Source organism: Dromaius novaehollandiae, chromosome 22 (assembly GCF_036370855.1).
Source record: "Dromaius novaehollandiae isolate bDroNov1 chromosome 22, bDroNov1.hap1, whole genome shotgun sequence".
NCBI classification, from domain to species: Eukaryota; Metazoa; Chordata; class Aves; order Casuariiformes; family Dromaiidae; genus Dromaius; species Dromaius novaehollandiae.
Genome location: NC_088119.1, coordinates 5,144,377 through 5,154,931, shown reverse-complemented (window position 1 = coordinate 5,154,931; position 10,555 = coordinate 5,144,377). Strand labels below are relative to the sequence as shown.

General features: G+C 57.8%; 1 long non-coding RNA gene across 1 annotated transcript; it reads left to right on the top strand.

Moving 5' to 3' along the window:
* The first annotated feature begins 5,247 nt into the window (after positions 1–5,247).
* On the top strand, positions 5,248–10,335 carry LOC135330566 (uncharacterized). Its single transcript, XR_010392540.1, has 2 exons — positions 5,248–8,953; positions 9,922–10,335. It is a non-coding gene; the product is annotated as an uncharacterized LOC135330566 (long non-coding RNA).
* Positions 10,336–10,555: the final 220 nt, after the last annotated feature.

The following is a 10,555-nucleotide window of genomic DNA, read 5'->3' as shown; positions in this document are numbered from 1 at the left end:
CATCCTCACTTATCCATGCTCCCCTGGGTCAGCATTACATGTGGAGACTGAGAGGGTCTCTGCAAGTGAGAGGGGAAGTAGTGTCTTTCTCACCAGCCTCTTTGGCTTCCCCAGAAAGGGATCAGAGTGTTGTGTGGAACGTGGCACCCTCTGGCCTGCCTGTATAGGCCTGCCAGCACAGTCTCAGAAAGGTATCAGAAACAGAGGGGACAGAGCATGTATAAACTGTAGAGTGATGGCCAAAAAGCAGGGACTTCTTGCAGGGAGGCACAATAAACAGTAGATGAAGGACGTCACAATGTGATCCAGAAGAGGGAAAGACCCTCTGCCTGGATTGTGCTGCCTTGTCTAAGGGAAGGCAATTTCCACAGCTGATAGGGGACTCCTCCTGGCAAAGGCCCCTGGTTGCCAGGGCTTTTGGTGCAGCCAATGCCCAAGAGCATCAGGCAAAGCCAGAGTGGCCCTTCTGAAATAAGAGGAAGCCACTAGAGCCAGCTCACAGATGCTGCTAAGGGCAGAAGCAGGGTGCCCATTGTCTGCCCCTCAGTGAGATAGCAGCCAGAAGATGCCTGCAGTGTGGCTTTGGGTTGCCTCAGGACCCAGAGGAGCAGAAGGCAACAAAGAGCAGGCAGAGAAAGGAGTGAGTGGAAGAAGGGGAAGTTAGGTCTCGGTTATGTTTTCAGGGAGCCCAGGCTGGCCCTTTCCAGGCAGCCATTTCCAGAGGAGGCAAGGATGGTCATGTGTGCTGAAAAGAATGGCCTGAAGCACCACTGTGTGTCCAGTTGCACGTTCTGAGTTCCTTGGTGGGTGCTTCTTGGGGTGTGTTCTCAGTGGCTTTAGGAGGGGAGACACCTTCTGCCACAGTAGCAGCTGGAAATGGTCACAGCACCCAGAGGGGATGGGGACTCCCTCACAGCTGAGGATGCTGCCAAAGGCAGCAGAGGTGGAGGATCCCACTGTGGTATTCTGTGGGAAGGAGATGAGGATGGGTCTGGGCATGCAACAACCATGGGAGGGGGCTCAATGGCAATTATGGAGTCCTGGCACTGCCTGACACAGGGCTCCTTGCAGCTGTTGGCCAGTGGGGTGGGGCTGCAGGGCTGGCATGGCAGGCACTGGTGGCAGCAGGACATGTCTAGGGGCTGGAGATACACTGGGAAGAGAGGGCAGGGAGGAAGCAGAGCAGGGAGGTATGTGAGCAGCATCCCGTCACCTGTCCTGCAGCAGTCAAGGCACCTGCTGGGCTGGGATTGGCAGTCTGTGCAGGGAGGCACACAGGCTTCTTCTCCTTCCCCTTTTCCTGCCAGTGCCCTGCAGGGAGCGTGCATGCCCAGGGAGGCTCCTGCCTTGCCCATAACCCAGGAGCCACCTCATCAAGCCCCAGCATCATTCTGAGGCAGACCTTCTTCCCCCTTCTCCCTCCCATGGCAAGCAGCCCCAAGAGCCAGCCTAGGATCAGGCAGCAGGCACTGTGTGAGACAATGCCACAACCCCCACTCTTTCTTGCAGCCCCTTGATGCACTGGGTGATGTGCTGCAGGGGTCCCAGCTCTGTTCCGCATTTCTATCTCCAGACCCCCTCCCACTGATCAGCCAACTCCATCGTTGGGGCACTCAAGGCACTGTGTCTTCCCTCCCCTCCTTCCTCCCACAGATCTTGGGGAAATACTGCTCACCTTGGAAATGACAGACACCATCCTCATGGCTGTCAAAGGCATGAGAAACACCAGAGCCTATGATGCCCCTGCAGCTGCCCAAGTGCTGGCCTTGGCCATGAGAACCTGCCTGCTGGCTGCAGCATGGAAGCAGCCTGTGGCTGCTGTGCCTCAGGCTCTGGGGGAGCCCCAGACTCTGATGCCATTTGGGGCCAGCAAAGAGTGATGGGAAGGGAAAGAGGTGTCCTTGGCAGCTGGGGAGACTGCTGCCCTCCCACGGCAACCCCACTGTCAGCCAAGTCCTCTCCAGGGGTCCCAGGTTGTGAGGTACATTTATGTCAATGTCATGGCCCCCAAACCATCCTCTCCTGGGGGCCACGGACACCACGCCCTAGTGCCACAGCCAGCAGGGCACTGCCCAGTGTACGATCCCTGTGTGCAGAGACATGCAGCCTGTCCCTGCCTGGGGGCTGCCTGTCCTCTCTGTCCCTGCATGCCCCTGCCCTGCTCAGCAGGGTAGAAATGCAGATCAGGGCAGTTGTAGGGTGAGGGTGAGGGTCAGGTGCAAGGCAGGGGCAGGATCCAGGGGCAAGGCAGGGATTGGGGCAGAGGCAGGAGCAGGGTGTGGGCTCTGTGTCCCTGTGTGGAAGGCAGGAGGGTATTTCAGAGGTGTCTGCAGACTACCTGACCAGCGGTTGCCAGTTAATCCATTTGATTTGTGGGTCTGAGCTCTGCTCTGGAGAGCATGGGAGAGGTGGTGGCCTCCTGCAGGGCATGGCTCTACTTTTAGCACACTCCCAAATGCTCCAAACTCTACACACTGAGGACACCTGAGTGTGCCGGGCAGCCTGAGGCATTCCTGCAATCTTCCCCTACCCAAACATTAGCTGTCCCCCACACAGCACGTCCCCTCCCTGGCCTTGTGCTACAAGTTCACCTCATTCATACACAATCCCCACAGAAGCAGCTTTGTTTTCTTTACCATGTGGGGACAAAGGCAAGCAAGAGAAATGGGCCATGCAAACAAGCAGGATCACCCAAGGGTGGCAGGGCACCCAGTGTCTCTGGCATTGCAAGGCAGCCCAGGACATGCAAATGCACTTTGCCTTTGCCACAAAGCACCGGCTGCTCTGCTGGGCCACAAAACCTGGAGCCGAAGAAGAGAGCTTTAGCTGATCCAGGCATCTCCAGAGGCACTGCAGGGCAGGAAAGGCAACCTGCTTTCTGCAAAGCTTGCATCACACATCTTCCTTTGTTCTGTAGCCCAGGTGTGCATTGGCTCCCAGCACTGCAGGTGCTCTGGCTGCTCTGGCCTGCTCCTGCCACGAAAGCAGCCTGCTGTGCCCTGCTCCTGCCACAGCCTGTCAGAGCTGGCCCAGCATAGACCCCAAATCCTGCCTCAAGACCAGGCAGCTCCCAGGGCTGTCAGAGCATTGCTTGGGCCTGGTCTCTACCGGAAGGGTGGACAGCAAAAACAGCAGCCCTGCCACAGCTCTAAGCCGTGGATGAGCTTGCTCTGCAGTGGGGAGGTGGCTCTGCACTGCAGCCACTGCTAGGTGCACGGGGCAGCATCAGGCCCGAGGCTCCAAGTGTAGGGCAGAAACCCCCAGGCAGGGTCAGGGGGCAGTGCCAGGGAGGGCAGGCAGCAAGGCTGGGTGAGTTATTGGCCCCAGGGCCACCTGAACTGTTCCTTCTGTATGGGTTGCTTCATCATCTGTTGAACCACCTCTTTCATTCCTTTTGGCTGTAGAACTTTGTGGACTGAAACTTTTCTTACTTTCTCTGCTCTACATTTTAGCCTTTTTGTCATTGTTTTTCCCCTTTGAAAGTCTGCCTTCAGGGCCACTCTCGATTTCTCCCACTCTAGCAATTACGCCCCACAAAGGACAGTGGGGATCAGTGATTACTGTGCTCCCAGATGCTCTCTGATCTCCTGTCACTCATCCAAATTCGAGAACCTTTTTGTTTCCTCTGCAGTAAACATTCCTTCAAGTGTGATTCTTCCTGAATTTATTCATGAGTGTTGGCAGCTAGCATTGTATCCACTACAGCATAAACAGCTAAGTTCCTACACTATATACATGTAAGCATTAGTGAGTGGGCGAATCAGGGGCCTCTCAGTCTACTGATCAACAGCAGTATTTACTGTATTTCCAAACAGACGTTTAAAAAATTAGCATTTCTGTAGATATACAAATACAATCACATTTACAAGACTCCTGCCATTTCCTTTTGCTCTGCTCTCGTCCTTTCCCCTTTTGATATTTCCAGGGGAGCTGTAGATCCCTGTGAGCAAGATGCCCGTGCCAGGGACGGTCCCTGCCTGCTCTCCCCAACACCCACGAGCGCTGCAAGCAGGTTTTGCTCCCGTGGGGCTCTCACGCGTGCACCCGTTGAGGCCCCGCGGCTGAGCAGCCGCCTTTCCCGGGGCCGCTGTTGCCGGGCTTTCACCGAACAACCGACCGGCGGCAGCAGCTCCGCGGGCAGCAGCAGCCTGCGGCACCTGCGGGGGGTGGGGGGTGTCCTTTCGGGGTGCGCTATTCCCGCGCAGCAGCTCAGGAGCCCTTCCTGCGGCCGGGCTTGAGGAGCTCCGGCACCGCCGGCTCCCGCCGCCACCACCGCGGCTCGTCGCGCTCCGCTTTGTGGCGGCGGCAGGAAGGCTCGTCCCCGCCGCGCTGCCCGGCCCCTGCCGCTCCCCTCCCGCCCGGCCGCTGCTGCAGCCGCGCGCCCGGGAGCGCCGTGCGCGGCGCGGAGCGGCCGCCTGCGTGTGCCGCAGCCCCGCCGAGAGCCCCGCTCCCGCCGCTGTCGCCTCCCGGACGCCGCCGCCCGGGACAGGGCGAGTCCGAAAGCGGGGCGGGCGCCGGGACAGGGCGCAGCCCCGGGGCGGAGCTGGCGACCGCGGCGGCGGCGGTGGCGTCCGAGAGGAGGCACCGGCGCCGCAGCAGAGAGTCGCTGCTGGCGGGGGGCAGCGAGGCGCGGGCGGCCGAGCGGTGCGGCGCGATGCGGCGGTGCCGGGGCGCAGGACTGGCGGCGCTGGCCATGATGGTCCTGGGTGCGCGGGGCTGGCGGCGACGGCGGGGCGGCGGCATGAGGGCCCGGCGCTGGGCCCGGGGGCATGCTCCGTGGGGCCAGCGCCCTCACTTGTTTCTCGGCTTTTAAGTCGCTCTTTCTGCCTCCCTCCCTCATCTACCATCTCCCTTTCTCCTCTTGCAGCTCTCCGGCTCCCCCCTCACCTCCTTTTCTCATTCTTCTTCATCCGTCTCATAAGTATCAGTTGGCTTTCCTGTGCTGCTCCATCACTCCATACATCCATTCATTTCCCTATGCCTTCAGCATTTGTTCTTGCCCTGAAATCAGCTGTCCATCCTTCACCATCACACCCCTGCTCTCCTGTCTACTTTTCCCGCCTTCATCTGTCCATCCACCCATCTGACTTTCAACCCATCCCTTCATGCATCCGCGCTGAACTTCTAAGCCTCCTCCAGTCCCTCCACACACCGATGCAGAGATCGTTCTCCACGCCAGCCACTTACCACATGTCCCCATCCGTCCCAACCGCATCTGTCTCGCTGCCGCTTTCCCTCTGCCTGATCCTTTCTCCAGGATTCTCCCTCGGAATCGGCTGTTGGAGACAGCATATCACGGGCACCAAGTGATTTTCGGCATGTTTGTCTTCTTTCTCGGCAGTGGCTGTGGGCAGGGCCCAGGTGCAGCAGGAGCCGTCGGCAGAGGCCACCGAGGGCACTGGCATTAACATCACCTGCTCACACCCCAGCATACAGACCGGCGACTTCATCCACTGGTACTGGCAGCTCCCAGGACGAGGTCCCGCGTTCATCACGAGTGCTCACAAAGGGTCCAAAGAGGTGCAGGACCCGCCGGGGACCCTGTTCGTGGCCGAAGACCGCCGCTCCAGCGTCCTGCATCTCGCCCGGCCCCGCTGGCGGGACGCGGCGGTGTATTACTGCGCCGTGGGAGACCCGGCGGCACAGGCTGGGGCTGCGGCCGGGCACGAACTGCCGCGGGCGGGGCGGGGTGGGGCGGTGGCGGGGGCTGGGGATGCGCCTCGCGCTGGCCCACTGGGGGCGCTGCCGCTCCGCCTGTCGCGGCCGCCTCTCCCCGCACCGCGCTGCGCCGGGCCTGCCCGTCGGCGGGTGCCGCTTCGGCGGGTCCTGCTGCGCCGGAGCCTCGGCGGCGGGACGGCCCCCCGAAATGGTTCCCAAGCTGCCGAGTGGGCCAGCAGCTCCTCCCACCCCTCGCCCCCTCCCCCGCCCCACTGCTGCCCCCGCTCCTCTAAACCGCAACGAGGACAGACATTCCCTGTGCAGCGGTGGGTCAGCGACCTGAGTGCTGGTGGTGCTAGTGGTGCCCGGAGAAGGGGCAGTTGCAGTGTAGAGAGGCATCGTTTATAAGAGAGAGGGTTATAGTGGGGTGTCCTCTTCCTACTGGATTCCGGGAGTGTGTTCTACCGGATTCAGGGTGTGTGCCTGTCCCTGCATGGGTGATTGCTGCAGCAAGTGCTCTTTTCGAAGGTGTCTTTCCTGGGGAGCCCCCTCTGTGGCCGAGAGAGAAGGAAGAAAAAAACGCTGTGGTGTGGGTACGGAGTGTCAGACACCTGGAGAGAGGCACTTTTACTTGTGCATGGTTCTATCTCCATCCAGACTGTCCCTGGGACAGGGTGGACGTGGGTGCATGCCTGGGTTCCTTTTCCATCCTTTCCAGAATTGGCTGGAGGTCCTTCTGTCTGCCTGGGTGCTGGATGGCAGGAGGAGATCATCAGGGCTGTTTGTCCCTTGCTGCAGGATGGTTGGGCAGGTAGCGATCTTCAGGAGGGCCAAAATAGAAGGAAGGTGCCAGTAGCCTCCTTTGTGTCCCTTTTGCTTGACCTCAGCCTGCCTTAACTGTCCATTAGGTTCCTAGAGCCCCTTGGGCAATGCAGCCTGGGCTTCAGAGGAAGCAAATGCCGCCCACCCATGGCTTGACTGTGCAAGTACAAAACTTCCCAAGCTGAACAAAACCCATGGCCCTGGATTTGAGGAGCCTGGATCCCAGCAAGGATCCCTGCAGTTTGTCTGCTTTGCTGAGTGCTCTCAGCACTAGCCCACCATCTGTCTAGAGAGACTTCTGGCAGTAGAGGTGTGGGTCTCAAGGAGGTCTGTCTGAAGCAGCAGTGTGGGAGCTTTGCTCCACCTTCTGTGCTGAGGTTTGGAGGCTGCTTTGAGGTGGCAGAGGGAGGAGAAGGCAGGCACCTGCAAGCTTCAGCTTGCTCATTCTGGAAGGCCCCTGGTCAGCCCGTGAAGAGGAGAGCTTGACATGGCCCTGATTTTCCTGGCAGCCGTGGCAGGACTGGCAGACTTTGGTGAGACATGACTTGCAGGCTGAGGAGGAACAGGGCAAGAGTTTGTGCTGTCAGTGGTGGAGGGGAGAGCTGTGAGTCCTGACCCTGCAGGTAACTGGCAGTGTTTCTGTAGGGAGGCAGGGGCTGCAGATGGGGCATCACATATAACCTGAGGTCTGTCGCGTGTCATGGGCATCAAAGGAGGAATAGATGAAACCTTAATTTTGCAGAAACTAACATTCTTGCATACACTGCTGATAGAGAGAGATGCTAGCTAAGAGCCGAGTACTGCATATAGGGCCTTTTCTCCGAGACATATTGGGTAAAATGCTGCAAATCTGTGTGGGGTTGGATGTAATGCTTGAAGGACATAGAGAGAAGGCTAACTCAAGGCAAGAGCTCAAATGCTGTACAAGGACAGGTCAAGGGCAGATTATGTGGTGTGTAGTTTGGCGAGAAGGTTACAGTAAGAAGTTACCATCAGAGGTAGGGGAGGAATAGTGCATGTGTTGTCTTGCTGAAGGAGAGACCAACAGTTACTATAGCTCAGGGACTGATAGGAAAACAACTGATGGACTCCAAGCCCATGACCCCCCCTCACAGCTGAGGTGTGAGGAGTGACAAGAACCTGCAAGCTGAAGCATGCATGGAGAAACAGCTCAGCATTTTGCACCATAGGAGAAGTTAGATGGAGAATGGGCGTAGCAAGAGGGCTGATGAAGTGGTCAATAGATGGATACATAGATGAACAAAGTTAAAACGCTTTCCTGGCTTTACAGGTCACGCACAAAAGGATGCTGTGCTCTAGTTCCCACCAGAAACGACCATCCAGGCAGGATACAGTGCAACTTTGCAGTGCAATTTCTCCACCAGTGACCCTTATGCCTACATTTTCTGGTACCGGCAGTTCCTGACCCGGTCGCCTGAGATGCTGCTGTGTGTGGACAGATCCAGACCTTGTGTGGATTCAGGGAGGTTCTGCTGTGTGCTGTGTGCTGAGAGCTCCCAGGTGCTTCTCCCAGGTGCAGGATGCTGAGCTCCAGGACAATGCTGTCTATCTCTGTGCTCTAAGCCCACACCAGTGCGTACATCATGCAGCATTGCACAGAAAGGCTTGTGGTCTGCTTTGGGGAGGTCACCCCATTTCTGGGAACTAGTTTGTCCCTCTGCATGTAGTGCTTTTTGCATGCCAGGTCTGACTGGTGGAGCAAAGAGCTGGCCCTGGAGAGCAGGTGTGACTGCTGCTGGCAAATCAGCCATGGTGGCTGCAGAGAAGCATTAGGTGGTGTTTCCTCCCTGAGGGAGGAAATGTGCTGGTGTTTGCTCCTAGTGCAGGGCACTGCTCCTTGTCCCCGGCATGGGGGAGACAGCTGGGGAGCCACCTTCACTTTCAAGCTCTGCTTCTCCTGGTATTGGAGCCCAGTTCCTCTGTGGGGCTGCAGTTTACCCCCCCTGCCCAGGATACACCCAGACTCCCAGGGCTAGGTCAGAGCAGGGCTCCCCACTCAGCCTGCTAGAGATTTTGTGGAGAGATGATATTCCCAGGCACTGGAGGAAGGAAGAGGGAGAAGTGGTAGCAGTAGCGGGGACACCTGTGCATAGAGGAAATACCACCATCCAACGAGAAGCAGGGACTGCAGAGGAAGGTGTGAAATCCCAGTGAGGCAAGCACGCTGCACTCACAAAAGGCCCAGCAGAGGTGCGCAGAAGAGCAGGCATGTCTAGCTGGGGAGGCAAAGACACTGGTGGAGGAGAGAAAACCACAGCAGGGGCATTTCAGGCATGGTGAGAGAAAATGTGCTTCCTTCCTTGTTCCCTTGGTGGTGTCATTTCCAGCAGCTCCGCTCCCTCAAGGCTGGGAGGTGGTTTTTGACTCTCTCTTTCACACACAACCCCTGCGGTTGGGCTCAGCATGCACCTTGAGTATCTCGTCCTCGCTGCCTTCCTGTGGCAACCACTGGGTAAGCACCGACTTTTACTTGAGGCTTAGTTCCTCTTTTCTATGGGAAACCCTAGCACCCTCTCCACCTCCCTCCCTCCCCCCATATCTCTGCAGGGAGGTGGTCTTGCATAAAGGGACAATGCTGGGAAATGTTGGCTCATGTGTGCTTTCACATGAATAGTCTCAGGACACTGTTACTGTTGGAAAAGAAAGGGGAAGACGGAGAGAGGAGAAACCTGCCCTGCTCCCTGTGAACCACCGTCTCCCCATTTCCTTCCCGCAGCCATCCATCTCTGTCTGCTTCTCTCTTCTGACCCACCTGGGACCAATGTTTCACAAATGTCCTGTTGTGGGAGCTCTTAGTTGTCCTGCAGTCCCCACTTTCTGTCTTTGCAATGCCAAAAAGGTGACCTTATGAAGACTGCTACAGGGCCTGGCATGACATTATTAGCTTGTCCCAGTCTGTCTGCCAGCTGGCACAGCCCTGACCACGCATTTCCTCCTGCATGTCATTGCTGCTGGGGCTTCCTTTTCCCTCCTTTGAGCCTTGGTTTCCATGCACTCAGGGACACAGGAACCATCGGAGATGACAGGGTTTTGGAAGGAGGATGTAACTTTCTCCCAGCAGCTCCCTGGGCCCCTGCCCAGACTGAAGGTGTCCTGGTGCCAGCACGTAAGGGCCAGGCCTGACAGGATGTTCCCTGGGACTCTGGGCAGCAGGAGAGCAGGGAGCAAGGGCACAGCAGAGCTGTGCTCCGGGGGCATCCTGGCAGGAGGGCATGGGATTCTCACGGTGCGAGAGGTACACGGAGCCAAGAACTGGGTGCTCCTGTGCCAAACCACTCACCACCTTGCTGTTGCCAGCCGTGGGGCTCCTGTTGCAGAGCAAGGGAGAGGGAGCCTTCTGCCCTGAGGCTTTGGCATCCTGTCATGCTTTTCATCCTGAAGGCTTTCCCCACATGCTCACTAACTGTCACTTTCTTCCAGGTGCCATGGGCCAGACCAGTGTCACCCAGCAAGAGGGACCAGTCCCAGTGGAGGAGAGGGGCACCTTCCACACCACCTGCACATACCAGACCTCGAACTTTTATGGCTTGTCTTGGTACCAGCAGAAGGAAGACCGAGCCCTGCAAGCTGGTCTCATCTCAGGCGGCAGCTGGCCTCAAGCAGAGTGGCTGATTCACCACAGTGCTGAACACCACTGGGTTCTGGAGGCCAAAGCCAGGAGTGAGGGATCATCTAAGCTCTGACTGTGGAATACTACCTGCCATTGGTGGCTTCTGTAGGGGCTGAAAAGCCTCTTCCTTGTGGCAGTGCTTGTAGGTCTGTGAGGGACAAATGCTGGGAAAGCAGAGGTGATTTCAGCCTGTGGAGATCAGGAACATGTCTGTGTACTCGTCAGCCTTCACTGAATGTCTTTGGGAGCTCCTCTGTGCTTGAGGACAGGCCTTGGTCAGGCCAGGTGTGCACAGCTGGGCATATTTTGCTGCCAGATCAGGAGATGTGCAGGGAGTGTGTGGCCAGGGTGAGGTGCAGAAAAGGGCTGTGACATTCCCCCCCCACCCCGTGCATGTCAGGAGGTTTCCTATGGAGGGGCCATTTTTCACTCACTGCTGAGTTG